General features: G+C 41.6%; 1 long non-coding RNA gene across 4 annotated transcripts in view; it reads right to left on the bottom strand.

Annotated features, from left to right (window-relative positions):
- Positions 1 to 21,867, bottom strand: part of LOC311518416 — a 786,470-nt gene that overhangs the window by 108,428 nt on the left and 656,175 nt on the right. For all 4 annotated transcript variants that reach the window (XR_014710978.1, XR_014710979.1, XR_014710980.1 and 1 more), the window contains one exon: positions 16,325 to 16,381. This is a non-coding gene — a long non-coding RNA (uncharacterized lncRNA). The remainder of the gene's footprint in view (positions 1 to 16,324; positions 16,382 to 21,867) is intronic.

Raw genomic sequence — 21,867 nt, 5'->3', positions numbered from 1 at the left:
CTCGGAGAACAGACATTCTTCTGCCATTACAAAGGACCGTTGGATTCATGGGAATAAAGCTGGCAAATATCTTCTCACACTTTATCTTCCCCAGTCTGTGACTGAAGCATATCCTAACATGCCAAACTCCAAGAGTATCAGGGAACAAGATACTCCAATGGCCATACAAGTGTATTGTCCTGGAACCTTAACATTCCAGCTGTCTGGCAGGGCTGTCCACTGACAAGAGTTCTCTTCCCGCAGGGCAGGTGGAATTCTAAGAACTCAGTTCTGTAGTGTGGTGTGAGATATCTCCCCCAGCTTCATGAAATAATACAATGGAGTTCTCACTCTAATCATCAGATACATATCACTCTTTTGCTTGCCACTGAATTTCTAATAAAGCATGACTTCTGCTTAGCACAGACCAGTGTGGCATAGAGATATAATACTGCTTCTCTTTTGGAATAGGATGAGAGACCTCTGTTCCAATGTGTAATCAGTGGCTCTAGCTATGCCAGGGCATGGCTCTAGCTATGCCAGGGCATGAGAACAATTAATTTTAATACATGCTTTTTAAAAAGATAAGTAAAACTTAAAAACTTTCAGGCCATGAGCTCCTCAGGACTCTCATGTTACACTAAGGTCTTGCCCACCCTGAGAGCAGAACTCTGCTAGCTACAGCTCTGTGCAAACACAGGTTCTGCTAGCAGAGGTCTTCCACTGAACAGGGAACTTCCCCCCAGAAGAACTGTGTTAGACTGTAATGTCTAGGTAAATGGATGGGTGGGGTACAGAGGCTGGGCAGGGGAGAATGGCCACAGCTTTGTTTGGCTGGTGCAGTTCTCAAAAAAACAAAATAAAGCAAAATCTTGTCCATCCTGGGGAGAAGGGTGGACTGCCTTAGGATTCAGATCACATCCTGGCCCATTCACAAATGGCCCGTGTGCTTTCAGTGGTGTCTAGCCTTTTACATTTAGAAGACCCAAATAACACTTGCACAACATCTGCCAGCTGATGTTTCTCTTTCTCAGTAGGAGGGGAGGACATATTACTGTCTCCAGAGGATTGTTTCTCACTAGAATGTTAAAGCAAAGCTGTGGGAGGGGACTTGCCTCTGACTATAGGGGCAGAACAAGTTGCGGGAAGGGATAGCAAAGCAAGGTCAAGAGAATGGTAACCTTTTGCTGAGGCCTGGTCTACACAACAACATTCTACCATGTCTGAGTCTGATTGCTGGCTATCGTGTTGGCTGACATGCTGCTGCTGGTGGTTTAGTGATAAGTGTAGGCCAGGAGAAAACATGTTCAGCAGCATGGCATCTAACACCACTGCTGACAAACTTAAACCCAGTAAAATGTTGTAGTGAGGAGGAGGAGGCCAGACCAAGGTCCCAAGAAGCTGGCCATCACATGTTCTTATGGTACCTATGACCTGGCCAGCATTGCTCTATGAGGAATCCATGATTAAACACAGCTGTCGCTAGACGCACTCACCGGCTGATCTAATACTGATGAGATGATAGAAATATAGACAGGACCTAACTCTAACAAAGCTTCACCTCTTTAATTTTCCATCTGTTGAGAATGTAGAGCCCTTGTTTAAATGCTGCATGCTCCTTATGGTTTCTATATGGTTTCCTTAATTTACTAAAAGTAAATCTTACCCTTTTAGTTCAATCCTTTTCTTCTTGCATGCTGAAAGCCCTTTATTTGGGGAGTCATTTTGCAATCCGCTCTAAGGTGTTCCTCCCGCCTCTCCAAGAAAGGAAAAAAGAAAAACACTCACTGAAAATTTCTAGAGAAAATAGAGTTTAATTTCTTGGAGGTGTTTTGTTGACAAGAAAATGGAAAGCATGTGTCCCTGCTTCCCTTATTGTACTTCCAAGTAATGAAAGTATTTAAGGAGGTACAATTATGGACTTGGCAAGCACCTAGGGCTCTTGGAACTGCTTTTTTACACTGAATAAACACTGTAGTTAATCTGTTTATGTGGCACTGTACTAGAGAACTATCTATAACAAAAGACTACAACCACATCTTTAGTTTTTGCTCTCTTCCTTTCTTTTATTTTAATGTTGCAATAATAATTTGTTGAAATTATTTGATTCTTCTCTCCCCCGTCCCCTCCCCCCCCGCCCTTTTTTTGCAGGATAACCAACTGAAAACAGTTTTTAATTAACAATGATAGAAACCTAGGGATTGCCATGCTGGATCAGAACAGCAATCCATCCTATTTTACACAGTAGCCAGTAATAGATGCTTCAGAGGAAGATGCAAGAAGCCCTGTAATGGATAATTACAAAATAAGCTTTGATAGGGAGAGTAACTCCCTAACTAACACCAGGAATGCAGTGGCTGGCTTATGCCCTAAGCATGAAGGTTTAATATCCCTTAATTTAAAAAAAATCTAATATACCTGTAGATGTTCTCATTATCCCTAGAAATTGCCAATCATTTTTTTAGTCTACCAAACTCTCAACATCAATTATCTCTTGTAGCAGGGAGTCCCACATGCTATTTTTGCAAACCATAAAAAAGTATTAGTTTTAAAAGCTGAAAGTTCAGATCCTGCAGTTCTCTGTTTATCTACAGCATAGGTCCCCAAACTGTGGGGCATGCCCTGTAGGGGGTGTGGAGGAACGTTTGAGGGGCGTGGAGAGGCCCAGAGGGAGTGCCACCCAGCCCTGCCCCATCCCTAGCTCTGCTCTGCCCTCCCCTGAGCCATGGCCTTGGCTCAGGCCCTGTACCTGGCCCCACCCCCAGCTGCGCCCCCCCGGCCAGGGCTGGGTGACTCTGAAGGGGACCATTCCATACCCATTCAATCCTAGGATTCTCTGCTGAGACTGCTGACATGGGAGACAATTACTGACATGTGTGGTAGCCTTTATTGTTGACAGTGAATGCCAGTACTTTAGGAAATGAACTGAGATCACTAAATTTACCAGAAAAGCCACTGAACAGCTCTTACACACTCATGACTTTCACCTGCTAACAAAAATGCTCTAGTTCAAAAGGAATTTTTTTCAGGAAGTTCTGTGTTCTGGTTTGTACAAGAGAACTGACTAGATGATCATAATGGTCCCTTCTGGAATCTAGGAATCTATGAAAAGATGGATTAGAAATGAATAGATGACCTACAGAAGAAAAACTCTCTAATGCATGGCCAGTTCCTTGCTTGAACCGTCCAGTCCCCAGCCTTGGCCCTTTCTTTCTTTTGCTTCCTGTGGATTCCCTATGCAGCATCAACTGCAAACTACTCTATCAAAGGAACATGGCTATCCCATGTGGGAGAAGCACAACACAAGGAATATGTAAATGTGAATTTCAAATGTCCTATGCAAATGCAATGTTTGGATCCAATAAGTTGATAAAACAAGCTATAATATGCAGTTTTCAGTTTATACAATGTTCTGCCAAAAATACTCAAAAAAATGCAATATTCATCATAAAGAGAATGCTTCAGTTGATGGACAGTCAACAGCAACAACTTGGATTCATGGGAAATAATTAGCATAACTACCTCAATGCATTCTACTCTACAAATATTGACACTCCTTATGGTGTCAGTTCCAATGCCTGAATGGATTTTACCTTGTCATCTTTAAACAAACACAAGTTCATCGATGGATTCAACTTTGAATGTGAACCATTGTATAATGCATCACTGGTCTTGGATATTAAAAGAGAACGTTGGAGGATTTTGAAACTTTAATAAAAGGATTTTCCTTCAAAGTACATAAAAGCTATAGACCTGATCCTGTTGTCCTTTCTCAGGCCAAAATCCCATAGTTTGAGTCTGAGTAAGGAGTTCAAGCTTGGGCTCAATGGGTAATACATTTCCTGACTTCAACAGGCATTGACTGACTTGAATATACATTGTATTTAGCCTGGTCTTTGAAAAATAATAATAATACAAGGAGGCAGAAATTGTGTTTCTATAAGGTTAGAGAAAAGTGTGTGCTTAAAACATTGCAGAAATTGTTTTAAGAACAATTCATCGATGTGAAAATATGAACCCTATAATGCTGCCAAGGTCAGGAAAAGCTGTGATAATTTAGCACGTAAGTGCTAGTCATACAACACAATGCAACATTATTTAATTTTATAACACATTCATACAGCTATCTGACAATAGACAGGGACGTTAAAGCTACTTGTGGGTTGAGGTCAAGGCTATGTAGTTTAATGTTAAAACAAAGGAGCTAGCAGTATTCTAGTTATAGTTCTTTTTATGTGACCAAAGTTGCTTTTCCTCTATCTACCTCAGACAGCTCACATCTTAAGCAAGACCATACTGAAAACTTTGTGTTGAATATGAGCTAAGGAGAGTAAATATAATTGAAATGTGGAAGAAAAATAAAGTGCATTACTTATTTGAGCCAGTTTTTCCTCTCCTTCAAATTTCTCCATACATATTTTCCATTGAAGCCCTGCTCATGTACTCCTAGCAATTTTCCCTAGAGCATTGCAACAAAGCCCATCTCAGGGGACTCCCTTTTTTAAAGCAGAAACTTTTTTGTACCCACAAAAATGTGTGCAGATGTGAGCAGAGTCAGGATGAGCTCTACCCTGACATCTGGTGGTGAGCTGTGGCAGGTTGTGGAAAAGACTTCAGGGGCTGATCTCATTTGCATAGGCACACCCACCCTGCCTAGATGGTCACTTTGGCTGCAGTAGGAGCCCCTGGTTCTCTGTTATTGGGACAGGAAGATTAAACTGTTATTATTCTGATTATGTGAATCAAGGACAGTGGAACTGTACTTGGCCTTTTGTTATGATGGAGGGACTCGCCATCAGCTAAGCAACACTTGCTAGGCAAGGGTCATGGGTTCCAAAACCCAGTGAATGGAGAGAGGTTGGGGAGAGATATTAGTATCTGGTGGTATGGGCTCCCTGGTGAGGGCACTAAATGCTAATTGCACCACCACTGAGGAATAGCAGAGCTAGTTTTGATTCTATTAGGAGACTAGTTGCTGACTGCTGAGCTGAATTCACTTTGGGCCAATGGTGCACCAGCACTGAGGCTCCCCTACTACAAGATGAAACTACTAAAGAGCTAAAATTATTAAGAGCTGAAATTGCTGAGTGCTGTGTTAGGTAGTGAGTGGCGGCTGAAGATATATTGCGGGGTGGCTGGTGGAACAGAGCGACTCGTGGGATGGTTGGTGGAGTGGAGCCTCACGGAGAGGGGGGGCAGTTGGCTTTGGACCATGTAAGGCGCCCCTTAACCACCCCCATTTCCACCCCGGCTGGGAGGTAAAACTCTGCAGATAAACTTTTGAACTCTGGGGCTGCACTGACCAGGGACAGAGACTTTTGGGTTGTTGGACTTTTGGGACTTTGGGTGACTTTTGGGTTGCTGGACTCAAGAACCAAAGGGAAAGGACATGGCCCAATTTGCTTGGGGTGGGTTTTTGCTCATGGTTTGTGTTATGAATCCTGTTGGTGGTGTTTCCCCAACATAATGCCACATTGTTTCTCTCTGTTATTAAAAGGCTTTTGCTACACTCAGACTCTGTGCTTGCGAGAGGGGAAGTATTGCCTCTTAAAGGCGCCCAGGGGGTGGTGGCATATATTTGTCCCAGGTCACTGGGTGGGGGCTTGAGACAGTTTTGCATTGTGTTATTGGAATGGAACCCCTAGATACTGAACCCGGCCCCTGTTGCTTCCAACTCTGACGGGCAGAAGGGTTACACGTAAGTGCATCCGATTTTGTGTACACAAGGCATGAATTTGAGCAGGCCTTTGAGCAGGCCTCTCTAACTTCAAAAATAATATATTAATCAATAATACTGTAATACTTGACACTTATATTTCACCTACCAACTGATGGGCTCAAAATGCCTTAGAAATATGAATGAATTATATCTCACAACACTTGTGGGAGGCAAGTAAGCAGTAGTCTCCTTCCATAGATGGGAAATCAGAGGCACAGAGCGGTTAAGTGGTACAAGGAGACTCAGGGAGTATATGGCATAGCTGAAAAGAGACCACAACATTCTGTCTCCCAGACCATCATTCTCAGAAAAATAGGGACTTTAAGGAACTTAATTCAAGAAACATTATTTTTCATCACTAAGAATAAAATTGTACACAAAGTTGTTTTTTTGTTCGTAAAAGACTCCCCAAAACTGTTGCTTTACAGGAGGACTTTGAAAACAATCTTCTCTCAGGGCACAAAAGGGTGAGCAAAAATGTATGCCCCCTAAGTAACTTGTGTGGCTCTCCCCAGAAGCTTCACACAAGTCGTTAGTCCAGACACTGGGCAAATACACAGGAGTGGGGAAGGTGGAAGGAAGACTACTCCAGCTGCATAACTAGAATAGATTATGTAGCCAGCCACCCTGGCAAGGAAGATGGTAAGATCTGGACAGTAGCATATCCTTCAGCCCTGCCCATGCTCTGAATCCTGCATGTTGCAGCCCACAGGCCCCTGGGAAGTTGAATTCTGTGTTGTGCAGTCCTCCCCTTTATTAGTCCCCATGCTGCAGAAATGCCCTGGTCCTGCTGGCAAAGAGCTTATGGGCAGACAACAGCAGGATTTGTCTCTGGCATATGCAGGCTGAACATAGGTTCTGTTGCAGATGTATGTTATAAACCGTGGCACATTCTTGCCTAGAAATTTTAATTATCCAAAGAAACGTTCTGAAATTCAACGATAATGTCATGTTCCTTTGGTGTAGAAGAACGAGCAATGCATTCACAGATATGTGCTCTGTCTCTCTATGTTCCTATCTCATCCAAGGGCAGGGTAATAATTTGTACTGTGAAAGCAGGATTTCCCCCCGCCTCAGTGGACAGGACATGATTTATAGCTTCAAAGCTGATTTCACTGTATCTCCCATATTTTGGAAGCAAAGGAAAAAAAAGGTCATGTGCATTGAGCACGCATGCTATGAGGTAAAAAGAAAGAGTGTCATGTATGCAAAAGCTTGAAAATCATTGATTATGACACAAATCCCCATTTTCAAAGAGCCCTCAACAGAACCTCCATTTTTTTCATTCAAGTCTGAACACTTGTGTGCAAGAATTACAGAATTTATCCCTTGAAAAGACTTTTGTGCAACTACATTTGGTGCATTGTCATGTGAGGTTTTCCAAAAAAGTTCAGCACCAATCAGGGCCAGCTGCAGGCACCAGTGAAGGAAGCAGGTGCCTGGGGCGGCCAATAGAAAGGGGCTGCACTCCGTCCGTTATTGGGGTGGCACGTCCGGGTCTTCAGCAGCAATTCGGCGGCGGGTCCTTCATTCCCTTCCTTCCACTTTGGCAGCACTTCGGCGGCAGCTCAGTCGTTTGGGTTTTTTTCCCTCCTCTTGGGGTGGCAAAAAAGCTGGAGTCGGCCCTGGCACCAATTAGCTCTTATTTAGTCACCTAACTAAATGGCCAGCTTTTCAAAAGACCTCAGCTCCCACATAGGCTCCCAAGTACTTTCAAAAGCACCTAAGTGACTTAGGAACCTAAGCCCCATTTACAAAAGAGACCTTTTAACATATTTTAATGGTAATTAGGTATCTACCTAATTAGATACCAAAAAGGTGCCTAAATACCTTTAAAAATCTGGCCCCTTGTGGGATTTTCAAAAGCACCTACATGCCTAACTCCCAGTTAAGCACCTAGAGGCTTTCTGAAAATACCACTAGGCACCTATCTTCAGCTGTAGGCACCTAATTACAGTTAAAAATCTGGCACTTAGGTTCTTTTGAAAATGTTAACCCTTAAACCAAGGTAAGTGTCCAGACTTTTAAAACAACAGAAGCTTCTGTGGATCAAGCACTTTTAAAAATCTTATCCATGCAGCCTATCACCAGCAGGTGTTAGTGAATGAAAAATTCATACACAAAAGTTTGAGTATACAGGGAATATGCACAAAGATGAGGCTGCAATTTGGAACTTAAGCCCACTATATTTTGGAAGGCTCTTTTTTTTCAGTTTGGTTAAGTTTATTTCTAAATATAACTCACACCCTCTTACCCCCGAAATGCTTCGTTGTTCCTTATTCTTTAATATATATATCCATGCTAACAGACCAGTACTCCTGAGCCCTAAAATAAACAAATATGCAAAAGACATATTTGTGTGCTCTGCACATGGTGAGATAGAAAGGAAAAAATAAGGAGGGATGGGTTTTAGTTAAAATCTTATAAAAGATATATTGACAAAAATCTTTGTAACAGTCAGATTGACTTCAGCAGGATTGTTCACATGTGCAAAGTGAACCATGTGCATAACTATTTGGAGGCTGAAGACCAAAGTTAGTAATGTCTCCAGTATAATTGCAGAGATACAAAACTATTCTGATTTTGACAAGATTTAAACTTAAGTTAAATTAATATTTTTGGCATGTGTTTGTAAGATTCTAAAAATAATGCACTTGATTTCAAAGAACTTTTCTTATTTCTCAGAGGGAATAACCGCAATGTGTTCTTTGGACAAAACTTGACATTAAAAATACACAAAAGTCTCATCTTCATTCTCAAATGTTTCATTCCCTCCTGACTAAGTATTCGTGAATGTCTGGGATCCAAATGCCTTCTATACACCGATGCGTTAGGATTGAGCCAATCAATCAGTGTTTCTAACCACAAAATTTTCATTCCTGGCAGTAGATCTTGTGGGACTAATTCTTTGAGGGGAAAAAAAATGAGAAATTCTCGATAACAATATACTAGAACTAAAGGAAGAGCTCTCTCTACATGCTGGACACTGAGCATCTCTGGGTAGAGAATTTTTGAGATCCTTGTTGGCTGAACTTTATGCTCCGATCCTGATCTCATACACTTAGGCATGAACAATAGCTGGTTTTAGACAATATGTTGTGCTATACAACCATGTCCCTAAGATCAAAACTGAGCTTTCAGTATATATATTTAAAGTGGAATGGAAAAACAAAATCTTTATGTCAAGGTTTCTTCCCCACTCTGAACTCTAGGGTACAGATGTGGGGACCTGCATGAAAGACCCCCTAAGCTTATTCTTCCCAGCTTAGGTTAAAAACTTCCCCAAGGTACAAACTTTGCCTTGTCCTTGAACCGTATGCTGCCACCACCAAGCGTTTTAAACAAAGAACAGGGAAAGAGCCCACGTGGAGACATCTTCCCCCAAAATATCCCCCCAAACCCTACACCCGCTTTCCTGGGGAAGGCTTGATAAGAATCCTCACCAATTTGTACAGGTGAACACAGATCCAAACCCTTGGATCTTAAGAACAATGAAAAATCAATCAGGTTCTTAAAAGAAGAATTTTAATTAAAGAAAAAGTAAAAGAATCACCTCTGTAAAATAAGGATGGTAAATACCTTACAGGGTAATCAGATTCAAAACATAGAGAATCCCTCTAGGAAAAACCTTAAGTTACAAAAAGACACAAAAACTGGAATATACATTCCATCCAGCACAGCTTATTTTACCAGCCATTAAACAAAAGGAAATCTAACGCATGTTCTAGCTACATTACTTACTAACTTAACAGGAGTTGTAAGGCTGCATTCCTGATCTGTTCCCAGCAAAAGCATCACACAGAAAGACGAACCCTTTGTTCCCCCCCCTCCAGATTTGAAAGTATTTTGTCCTCTCATTGGTCATTTTGGGTCAGGTGCCAGCTAGGTTACCTTAGCTTCTTAGCCCTTTACAGGTGAAAGGGTTTTGCTTCTGGCCAGGAGGGATTTTATAGCACTGTATACAGAAAGGTGGTTACCCTTCCCTTTATATTTATGACACTTTACTACGATTATCACAGACTAATTGGAAGACTTGAAAAACTCCCTCCATCTAAATAGTTATCTGCAATCTGAGATATGTACTGTATCAACACAATGACTAGCATAGCATGAGGAGTCTAAAGCCCAGAGGCTGCAGCCTTACTGTTCCTCCTTTGCAAAAGAAAATACACAATTGTATAAGTCCCCAAAAATAAAATATATATACACACACACAGACATCGAACCCAGCAGATTCTTTCTAAAGTTGTCACTGTCAAAACAAATACAGCTGCCTGTAGCACCCTCCCGCCACTGATGCTGACAATGCTAGTGAGGAGGAGGAGGAGGAGGTGATGAATGCTTTGTTATTCTGAGGAGGAGGCTAGTGTTGTGAAAGGTGTTGAGTTTGACACAGCAGTATCAAGAGCAGAAAAGCAAAAGTCAGAGAAATCAGCCTCGTACCAGCTAAAATTGCTCTGGCACTAAACCCACAAAAATCAATGACTGTGCTTTCACAGTAGTTTTCACATGAACCTGAGGGAGTGTACAGTGCAAGCTGCACCGTATGGAAAGTCGCTGTAACTGGGGGGTGAGATTGGAGCAAATCTGGTACAGAGCCACTGCATCGTACAAAGCATTTATGCATATGATATGTGCTTATATCAGCATAATGCATTTATCTTTGTCTTTTATGTTCACTTTTATGTTTGTTAAAGCTGAGAGGGAAAGAGAGAGAGAACACAGAAAGAAATCCTAAAGGATAGAGAGCTGTATATTGATGTTTAGGGGAATAGTTTACACAGTAAGTACAACTGTGCATTTCCTCCGAGTTCATATAGTTAATGCTACATTATGGATGTTAGCCTGGAGATTCTTGTCCCTGGTTCCATCTTTAAAAGCACAACTCAACACCATCTTCTCCCCTGCCCTGTCCTCCCACTTGTACCCACCCCCTCCCAAATAAAACCCCAAACTACCACACAAACAAAGCTATGGAACTTCGTTTCTGTGCCACTTGTATAACTTTCAGTGCATCTTTTGGCAGAAGTGTGCTGAGAGCAATGATTCCCTTAGAATAATAAACAGTAATGATGCTGAGCCTGCTATAAAGTGAAGAGCTTTTCCTCTCAAAGTATTTTACACATATTACCTCATTCATTCTCACAACACCCTGGTGAGTATAATTAGCCCATTTTTACAGATGGGGAAACTGAGGCAAAGAGGTTAAAGTGATTTTCCCAAGATCAAAAAAGGATTCAGTGCTGGTTATGGGGAGAAGAATGCAGGATTCAACCCAATCAGTCCCCACACATATATCTGGGGGGAGACCTCACAGCAGATTAGTTATTATGAGCAACAGGTTTTTTCAGTCTGTCAGTAACATTCCCTGTGAACTCTGATCCCCTGGGATCTGAAAGGAGTAGGCTCTACCACTGAGTGAAAAAAGAAGCTCCCACAGCTGTCATCAGTAGTAGTGCTGTTATCGCCTTTCCCAGCGGCTAGACACTATCGGTCAAAAACATCACAATCTATTCTCCAAGTGACATGTGACGCCTGAACTACCCAATTTCAGTCTACTTAAAATCTGAGCAGTCCCTTTCCAGCACTATATTTGAACTAAGTGAGTCAAAAGAGTGCTCCAGCAGTCCTTGGACTGGAGAGTTAGCCCCTCAGCCAGCTTTGTTGGCATTATCATACACCTAACATATTCGTAGCAGTCCCATGGATGTCCCCAGATTGCTTTTTGATGCATTTGAGCAGTGTGCTGTTTACAAAGAAAGCCCCCATTGCCACAAAAGAGGCTGTTTCCATAGCAGGATATTCAGAGGAATTAAGGGGAGGAAGAGAAGAAGACCTAGACTGACTTACTCTATCCACATGAAACAGTTAGTGCCTGACCTCACATCCAGCTCTTTAACATGTGAGACAAAAGCACTGGGGAGCTGAACTTACTGAAAGATTTTTTGTATAGAGAGAGAAGATGAGATGGATAGATGACTAGGCTGACATTAAGTCTCTCTCTGGCTTGTGCTACTTAAATTCTATAAAACAAGAACAAAAGCCTTGACCAAAATAACATCAAGACTAAATACAGGTCTAAATCCTGCTTGCAATACACAAACTAGTGATCTCTCTGAAATCAATGGATTTAGGCCATACTCTGCATACAAACATCTTTCACTCAGTGTTCCTTTCCTAGGTGACAGTGACTCAGTGTGCTTCACTCTCCCTTCTCTTAGTGGTGAACTAGTTTAAAATGAGCATAAGTTTTCGTGAGCTGCAGCTCACGAAAGCTTATGCTCCAATAAATTGGTTAGTCTCTAAGGTGTCATAAGTACTTCTTTTCTTTTTGCGAATACAGACTAACACGGCTGTTACTCTGAAACCTAGTTTAAAATGGAAAAGTAAACCAGCCAGAGAACACAGCTGTTTTGCTTCCAGGTTCCTGCTTGCTCTAAGTGATCACTAGTGCTGGCATACCAGGATGATATGGACCATGCTGATGCTATTGCTGTTGCTTTTGCTTTGCTTAGAGTTATTGATTTCCTGCCCCATCTTGTAAAAGATTCCATAAACTGGAAGCTGTTAAAGGTTAACTGCAAAGGTTTGGTTAAAAAGAATGTTTAAGAATTGTTTAAGATCCTAAATCATTACTAGTTAAACGTCTACACTTAATAATTGCACAAAGGTTTCCATTTTAAAGCAATGCATTTGAAAAAAAAAGTATCAGAGTTCAGGATTGAAGCCCTGCTACAGCTGAAGACATACAGCCAGCTTCCAGCTCTGCTTCAGGTATTTGCAATCTTACCAGCTGTCACAGCGGAAACAAGGAAGCCAGAACTCAGAATCTGCCTGGTAAGTAGATGCAGAAGTGGTAGGCCTGAGGAGCTGATGTCTGGATTGGGTTCTGAATGGTTCCATCCTTTGACAATGTTTTCACTCTGGCCTATTATAGTGATAGAGCTGCAAATGGGAGTGCTTGGATCCAGGGTTTGTTTATTTAATCTATACATACAGGGCCAAATCCTGGTCCCCTGTTCCACCAGCCATTCCAGTGACAGTGCAAAGCTTAAATACACAGGTTTAACCAGCTGGCTGGAATTCTCCTAGGCTAGAGCAAGGGAATCCCCAGGTTGGGAAGAGCCAACTATGTGGCTCTGCACCACCACCCTGCCTTGGTGTTGGGGTTGTGGCTGGAATGCTGCTGTACTCCGGTGATCTGATCAGTGGATGGTCCATTTGCGGCCACTGAAATTTTAAGCAGCCACAATACTACTATAAATTGTGCCAGGGCAGAAGCAGCCCCTGGATTGGGGAGAAGTAGGTAGTATACCAGCACCTTTTCATCTCCCCTTCTGAGCTATATGGAGCAGAACTCAGCCTCCTGCACAGACCCCTGAAGATTCACCCTTTGGTATGTTCATTTTTTTCTGTTATTCTCTTTGGCACTTTCAGCTTTATTTTTAAAAGCTTTGCTGTTCACTATGAAACAAATAATTCCTACTGCAAAAGCAAAACATAAACCAAATCTTTCCTGTTCCTGCTCAGAGAACCTTTAAAACTTACAAGTTTCAGTCTCTCTTTCACCTTAAATTGCAGCCCCACCTCCCAAAATCAAACAAAACCAACCAAACACGCAGCATACAAATAAATACAAACAAAAGATGCAATGGTGTTTTTTATGGTAGAAGTGAACAGTTTAGGAAAAGATTTTCCTTTCTTGGCAGCTTCAAGTCCTTCAAATTTGATAGAATTCAAACTTGAATCAAAGTTAAAAAAGGCAGGGAACAGTATTCTCTAAAAGGCTAGAGAGAGACAAGAAGGAGGAATACCATTGGAGTAGCTGTAGTGTAACGTCCTACAGTATGTTTACTTTTCTTCTCCATCTCATATTTCTTCACAGGATCAGTCCCCCAGCATTGCAGGCCCTCCCAGGAGTACAATGCCCCTTCTGTGTATTGTGCAAGAGGCACTGAGTGCGCAGCAAATTCAAAAAATAAAAGGAAAAAAAAGATTCTCCCTCAATGCCATCATCATTTTTAAAAAAGGCAATTGATGTTGCCTGAAGCAGTGGCTCTGAAGCCCAATTATACCACATTTCATTCAAGTGTCAAAAATTGGAATAATAATAACCAACCACGAGGAACACATATGTGAAATGATGCTGCCATCTTCTTTTGTTTTGACCAAGCATTTTCATAAATTCATGCTTAGAGCAGACCTTCTGCCCTGTTCCTTCAAGGACTTTCTTCTTTGCTATAGTTTTCAGTTCTTAACAATTGGTTTCTCTACTATTCTAGAGACTAACAAATTTATTTGAGCATAAGCTTTCGTGAGCTACAGCTCACTTCATCAGATGCAGTAGCTCACGAAAGCTTATGCTCAAATAAATCTGTTAGTCTCTAAGGTGCCACAAGTACTCCTTTTCTTTTTGCGGATACAGACTAACACAGCTGCTACTCTGAAATCTACTATTCTAGTGCTGACAATTGCTCATATAGGTTCCCATGCTCTCACAACTGTGTAGTCAATCATTTGTAAATTAGCTACCAAATCAGATCTCAGAAAGATACTAGTAGTGTTTGTTCGTTGATAATATTTTAAGTGAGTTTATTTCTTGGGAAATGTGTAAGATTACACTCACTACCACATGTATTCACAGAATAGAGAAGGCATAGACAGAAGCAGAGCAGTAAGTCCTGGTCCTTGGTTTTCTTGGGCCCTATGATGTCTGGGGCACTCAGGCAGACTTCAGTAACCTGCCCATTTTGAAGTGGGATGTTTGGGAAAGGGATGCATTAATAGAGCTAGTTATGAGTAGTGGAAGTTGAGGTATTTATAGACGGCTTGTTGGGGTTCGTTTCTCCATGCAAACAAAGATGAGGATTCTGTAACACAAGGATCACATGCATAGAGAGATCCTGGACAGTAAGCTTCTCTTTGTTGTTTCACCAATGTTCCTCAACCCTGAATTAAATGGCTGGTGGATTTTGTAACTCTTGACCCACAGGAACTGGATTTGAACCTCTAACTAACAACATACAGGCCTCCTAACATTTATTTATAATTAACCAAGGTGGATATAGCACTGTGGGGCTAGCTGAACAATTCTAAAGGAAATCAGAACCTACTTGAACCAGCCCTCTTTGAACATGTCAATTCAAACTTCAACACTGTGAGTTTGGTTTGGCAGCCAATATTTTATACATTAGTATTGCAATGCAAAAGACTTGTACTCCAAGGGCCCAGCCATGCATGGCAGGGAGAATGCATTTGCTGGATATTTTTTCATGCCTTCAGACCATTATCTTCAAATTATGCTCTGGGAGGGGTTAAGCCTTCAGTAAGGTTGCACAGGTGTAACTGATGGCCCCTTTACTGAAACTCAAAAAACCTATTCGATAGCAATGCACAAGAAGGAGTAGATGCCAACAGTTTACAGTTTTTACATCCGCTGTCTTTCAGTTGTATTTGCTATTTAGTATTAACAGAAGCTAAAGTATTAATCACTTATTTTAATCACTAAAGTATGCAGATGTGACTCCCAGGGAACTAGTAAAAAGATGCCAATTTTATATAGACACTTTACAGAGCAGAACCACATTTCAAGCAACACCTTCCAACAAGAGATGCAGTACATGTTTATTCAGTGTCAGTTATTCAGGTAGAATAACAAAATGCTGTTTTATTGGCAACTATACATTCATGCATATTAGGCCAACGGCAATTTTCCTAAGGTTTTCCCTGTCTTAGGATCCATGATCAGAAATATTTAAAACACCAAAGGCAAACATTCAGTGTGAGGGACAGTAATGTGAAAAATGAAAGTGGCTCTAGCTGGATTGTACATTAAATAAAAGGCAGAGAATGAGAGCTGAGTGAATTTTTATATGTTACATTACTACAAACCAGTCAAAGATTCTGACCCCTGGCATCAGAGAAATGATGCAGTCATCTTCCCAATTTTGATACTTTCAATAAAATCATTCCCAAGAGGGCTGGAAAAAATCTCTCTCTCTCTTTCTCTCTGTCTCTCTCTCTCAATAAAATGAGAAGCCATCTGTATTATGAGAAAGCATACTAATAATTTGATAGTGTTCTGAAGTAGCTTTTATAAAGCTTTTGCTTGGGATTTAATATTGCCCAGCAAGTCCATCAGATTTCCATGGCTTTGTTGGAAAAAGAAAAGTACAGCACTGATTTGAGCTCCTGCCTGCTGCAGGTCAACAACTCACATATCAACAGAGATAACTTTGAAGATAATGTGTTCAAATCTTCTAAAGCCAACCTACCCCATAATGAAGAGGCATCAGGACAGTTTTTAATTTTAATAATATAGCAGGGCTGGGTCCCATCCGTGCCCAAGTACTAATCTGCTAAATATTACATTTACTTCTTACAGTGAAACAACTACTAAACAATTCAGATCTTTGGCCAGGGTTTGCAGAAGGGCTTCTGAGTTGTTGGAGATCTTTGTAGAACTGAACATGATTCCACTGAGCTCTTTCTAAAACAATATTTCAACGTAGCACAAGATTCCCTATATTCCCCCCACCTTTTTTTTATAAAAAAGCCAAAATAGTTGAACAGCAGTCTGCAGTGATGAATACATGCATGCAGTCAAAATAATTAATGTCAACTTACAAGGTCTTCTGGAAAAATATCATCAAAGGGAATCCACATATGGCTCCTCTTCTACACCTTGTGGAAGGAAAATACTACAGGTTGAGAGATCGGAAGGACAAAAATAGGTATCAAGACAAAAAATGCTGTTTAGTGCACTTATTAACTCATAAAATAAATTTGGGTATAAGGGACCATGGCAGAGACCAGGTCAGAGGAAGGCTGGTCTTGTAATTAAGGCACTGGGCTGGGAGGCATGAAGACTGGCATGCTAGTCCTTGTAGTTGTGCTGCTCTAGAGGATTTTCAAGTGTTTAGCACCCACAATTAGGGTCAGATTTGCTGAAGAGCTCAGATCCCCTTCAGCACTTAAATCAAAGGGGCTCACTTTTCAAAAAGCATTCTGCTCCCTTTGGGACTTTTATGTCCAGAGTTTCAGACGGAATTCATTACCTGGAATACTGAGTTTTTCTGAATATCTAACCCCAACTGCGGGTGCTGAGCACTTTTGATTGTAACTTCCCTTTGTCTCAATGTCCCATCTGTAAAATGGGAATAATAATACCTCTTTACCTGGCCGGGGTGTGATGAGGATAAATACTTGGGAAGTAGTCGGACACTGTAGAGCAGGGGGCCAGATAAACATATGATTTGGTGCTAACAATTCTCTTCATCTGCTCTAGGAATTACATTATCCTTCAGTAAGTACTCTAACACTCAGAACAACATCAGGTTTAAAAGTAATGATTGTCTCTGCTTTTATAATTCTTCCTTTTCAAAAATGGAAGAGCTGTGTTGCTTCCTGAGTCTGCATTAGCCCCAGAGAATGAGCTGGATTTTGTTCCTTTGTCCCAGGATGCCTGGAATCCTGTCCTGCTCAGTGTGGAGACAGCAGTGACTGAGGACAAACACAGGAATGGATTTTAAGCAGCAGGCCACAACTTTATTAAACTTAACACAGGGGAGGGATGCTACCCACCCTGTCACCCAGACTCTCACCTAGCATGCATTTTAAGTGGTTCCACTGTGGAATCACAGGACTCCTACTGTATAACCCATAAGTTGGGGTATATTCTCCTCAGCCTACCCCTCAGTTCAATTTTGAGTCCTACCAACCACCTGCTTTCCCTGAGGGGGACAGAGGGTACTAAAAGGGGACCCTTGGCCCATGAAGGCCACAAAATATTCCTTATCATATGAGTACAAGGTCCATCAGTAAAACCCCAGGCATTGAAAACCAGCCACAAGTTGTAACAAACCTTACCAAGTACTATACTTAATTATTAAATCATATTCCTATTTAACTATGCTGTGAGAAAGGTGACAAACTCTCCAGGTCTCTGTCAATTTGGAAAGAAAAAAATTCTTTCCTGATGCCAAAACAAGAGATTGGTCAGACCTGCCACATCTGCAAAATACAGCTCTGAAGCTACCATTACGGTGTGGGGAACATGAGGCTGCTGGAAAGAGCAAAAAGGACTCCATATGCCATCCAGGCTAGCTTTTAAATTAATGAAAGGGAAGGGTGTGGGACCAATCACCTCTGTCCTCCCCAAGCTAGCCAATGAGTAGCTAGAGACTCTGAAGGGGAGGCCCCCCCCCCGCCCGTGAGCCCCCCGCCCCCTCCCCCCGCGAGCCTTCAGTGCATTCTCTTCCTCTGTTCAACTGGGGCTCTCTCAGTGCCTCCAGCTCCACCAAGCTCCCCATCGAGTGAAGCCGGTGGGTGGCATTTTTTCAAGTAGACAGCTGATAGGTCTGGTGCGTACATAGTAACATTGCTGGGTTAAGCTAGTCAGACGCCTTAAATGTAATTCCAAACATCTGTAGCTGGATTTATAGTGATCTAAAAGTAACGGAGAAAAGGACAACACTTATTCAGTGACAAAAAAAGAAATACATAAGATTTCCCATGTTGCTCTTGTTGTCTGTGCCACCACATATGTAATAACGACCCAATGTACTGTAATTCACAGTGACACTGTCAGACAGCAAACACAGTCAGAAACCATGCCAAGCAGAGAATAGAGCTTTATTTTGCTCTTTTATTTTCAAGTACAGTCTTGCACTTGCCTTATTTACGGCTATTCAGTTGGTGCTCTGGGGTAGAGGGGGCCGGGATTTACAGACATGGATGGCCTACTCGCCCTCTTGTTTGTTTACTCATAAACATTCAGAGAACCTTTAAAAAAGCACTTCTTTTCAAGTCACATGAAGGTGAGCAGCCTCTTTGCTAGTTCTAAGGGATCTCTGGTAACACACTGCTTTATGTCTGATGAGGCACTGTGCGCAATTGTCTGGCTGACCACTTCCAATTTTGGCTTGACCGTTTTGCTGCTCTCATCCAGGCAACAAAAATAGATCCTGACTTGGATGGATGAGGAGAAGGAGGTAGAAGACGGCTACTGAACAGACTGAAGCTATAATTAACAAGGTTTGCTCTGCTGTACCAGGAAGGCTTGATCTTCCGTAGGATGAGGTCCACACTTAGCAGGTAGGAACAGTCAGTACACGTGCTATGAGCGCAGTGGGCTTTACACCACATTGTTGCCCTGTAAAAGTTACATATTTCTGAAGGAAGGTTTAAGAAAGTGAACAGGATCCTTCTCTATACTGTCTTGATGATATCGGAAGAAGACGTAGCATGTTTTACTTCAGAAACGTACGTCTGCATTTGTACTGGGGTATGAAGTTTCATGAGGTTTTGAGAGAAGCTCCAAAAGCTTTTAATGTAATTCAAGAATGTCATGTGTGGGTAAAATGACACCTCTAACTTTAGATTTCAAGCCCAATTCTCAGAGTTTGTGCCTGAACTTTCGTATATAATTTTCGAATACTTTGATTTAGAAGAAGTACAGAATAAAATACTTTGTGAGGAAAAAAGTGTTTGCTTGTTTCCATTTTCCTCCTTTTCCCCCAAGTGGTAAATGAATTGCTCTCAAGTGCACACACCAGTCTGCCCACCAAAACACATTGCGCATCAGTGGGCATTGTGGGAAACTAGCTGCTCCCTTTGTATAGGCACACACACAGTGAGATCCAAATTCATAGAGCAGTACAGTTCTGGAGAACTGGCTGTGAGCTGTCCTGCTTTATGAGAGGTAGTTTGGTTCCAGGCGATTGGGTCAGTGGACTAGGAGCTGGGGATGTGGGTCCAAATTCTCCATTGGCATACATTTGCATAGCTTTAGAGATTTCAATGGAGCTGGGTCAATTTACACCAGAAGAGAATTTAGCCCATGGAGTCTAGTCCTAGCTCTGCCTCTGACTTGCTGTGTGAGTTTCAGTAAGTCACTTCACCTTTTGTGTCTGCTACCCCAAATACCCCATCTATAGAACAGCAGTTGCCAATAAAAAGTTAGCATTTGCCAGCACCACACAATGGTATCTGAAATTACCTCTATTTAGAACAAGAAATAACCATAACTGTGCATTGGTTAGCATACACTACCCTTTCAATGATTGCCCCATAACTGCTTTCCTTTATCCTTCTCTCTCTCTTCTCTAGCCTTGGGGAGGTAGCCACCCAGTTACCACTTTGGGACTCCCCTCTCTCTCCCACCCTCCTAGGGGATGGGTCATCAGGATCTTCCCCTCCCTATTCAAGCCAGGGCAGTGGGGCTGAGCTGGGATCTCTTTCAATGCTTTTTCATTAGTTTTAGGTCTATCCTGCACCCCCATGTCCTATCCTAAAGCAGGAGATCCTCCACCACTTTCTTCATGTCTCCTCCATATTGGGACTGTATATGTGGTTGTGCGTATGTGTGGAGTGGGAGGTGAAAGAGGAACAGACTTCTCCTCCCATAAGGTTCAAGGATTGCCCAGCAGCTCACAGATCACCAAGCGGAGCTAGAGTGGCACAAATTAGCTCCTCACTCTAGAAGCCCATCATCTCCAGACCTGAATATTAAACTATTACTTTTCAGTGACTTTCACAGTATTCAGGGAATTTAGGATTTAATTTCCCTCTTCCTGGTTATCATCTTGAAAACTGGACCACAGTCCCACGAGAATACCCACACTGCACACAATACTGCATGCTGGGTAGCTAGTGACAGGTGTCCACGATTCAATCCCTTAGAATTCTGTAGTTCTAAAACATTTGTTTCCCTCAGTGAGACCATATATGAGCTCTGAAGCAGTTTTTGCCTATAGATAGGCCTTCCACAGAACAATGGATCCAGAATACCTTAACTTTGGGGCCTGGGTTGAGAATTGTAATCTGCATTAGAATTGGAATTTTACAGCTGCCCCATTAGTTCTTCATAATGGGTCAAACAACAACCTTAGATCTGGACATACTCAGGTCTGGAGTTTTTTGAAGTCTAGGTCTGAACTTTGCACATATTTTGGAGTTATTTATGCTCAGAGATCAAAAATTCCCCAGGCTTCAACAAATTGACTTTGCAAAGGTTAGCATTAACAGCCACCAGTTTTATAATAATCTCAACACAGGTTTAATGGGCAGTTAACCCCAATTGATAGAGGAGGGGTGAGGGAATACGGATAAAAAAAGGATAGCTGAGGATTAGGGGAATTAAAGAGGTATAAAATAGAATAAACATGAAAATAAAATGAACGAAAAAAGGGCAGAAATTCACTTTGGAACTGAGACCAGGCATGGAAAGTCTCAGACCTAGGGGAAAATACTTCAAGGCTTATGAATGACAGAAAACAGGGGGTTATGGCCAGTTGGATTGAAGCCATAACTACAGGTGCTCATGTGTTAATGTAACCTCATTTTGGTTCAATATGTGCTACAGTATTTCTTTGTCTTTGAATTTCATTCCCCCCAGAATAAGGAGAGGAAGATGTTTGTTTGTTTGCTTTTACTTTCTTTTTCAATGGTGCAATTTTGCTTTTCAGGAACTATGATCCCCCCCCCCCAATCTTCCCTCCCCTACCTGATCATTGTTTGAACAGGAATGGAATTCCCAGTCCCAAAAGCCCATATGTGATTTCTGTGGTGTGATCCCAAATTACCTAATCACAGCTCACGTGCCAGTGCACACTGACCGTTTAACATCTTTTTTCTTTGAGCTGAGGACAGAAAGTGCAAGTTGGCTCAGATGTAAAAATAATAGCTGGGTTAGGCAAGACCCTTCAGAGTGGGTGTGAAGTCTATAAATATATATATATATATATATATATATATATATATATATAGCTAGGCACTAACAAGCAAGTTAGAAAATTATCTATTTAAAGTTTCAAATCTGATTTAGATGCTGCTTTGAAGCAGAGTGGGTAGCCAGTGGATTCTGGTCTCCACCATCATTCTTCAAATAAAAAAATTAAAAAATTATGATAATTATATGTTGTGAAATCTGGATGGGGGCATGCTACATCTCTGCATATCTGCCACTGTAATTAAAGCTTTCCGCTGATTCTTCCTGAGTGCAATTGTTACTTCAAATGTGAATTAATAAATCATGTCCATCTAGTTAAGAATTAAAATCAGTCTCAAGTATTCTTGGTTAGATCTGCAAACTTAAACACAAGGAGGGATGAACGTTCCTAAGAAAACCTCAGCAAAAAAAAATGGATCTTGTCTTGTTTAGGGTTTTT

This window comes from Lepidochelys olivacea (assembly GCF_965140295.1).
Source record: "Lepidochelys olivacea isolate rLepOli2 genome assembly, chromosome: 3".
Lineage (NCBI taxonomy): Eukaryota > Metazoa > Chordata > Testudines > Cheloniidae > Lepidochelys > Lepidochelys olivacea.
Note: the sequence above shows the minus strand (reverse complement) of the source record. Positions and strands in the feature narration are given on the sequence as shown.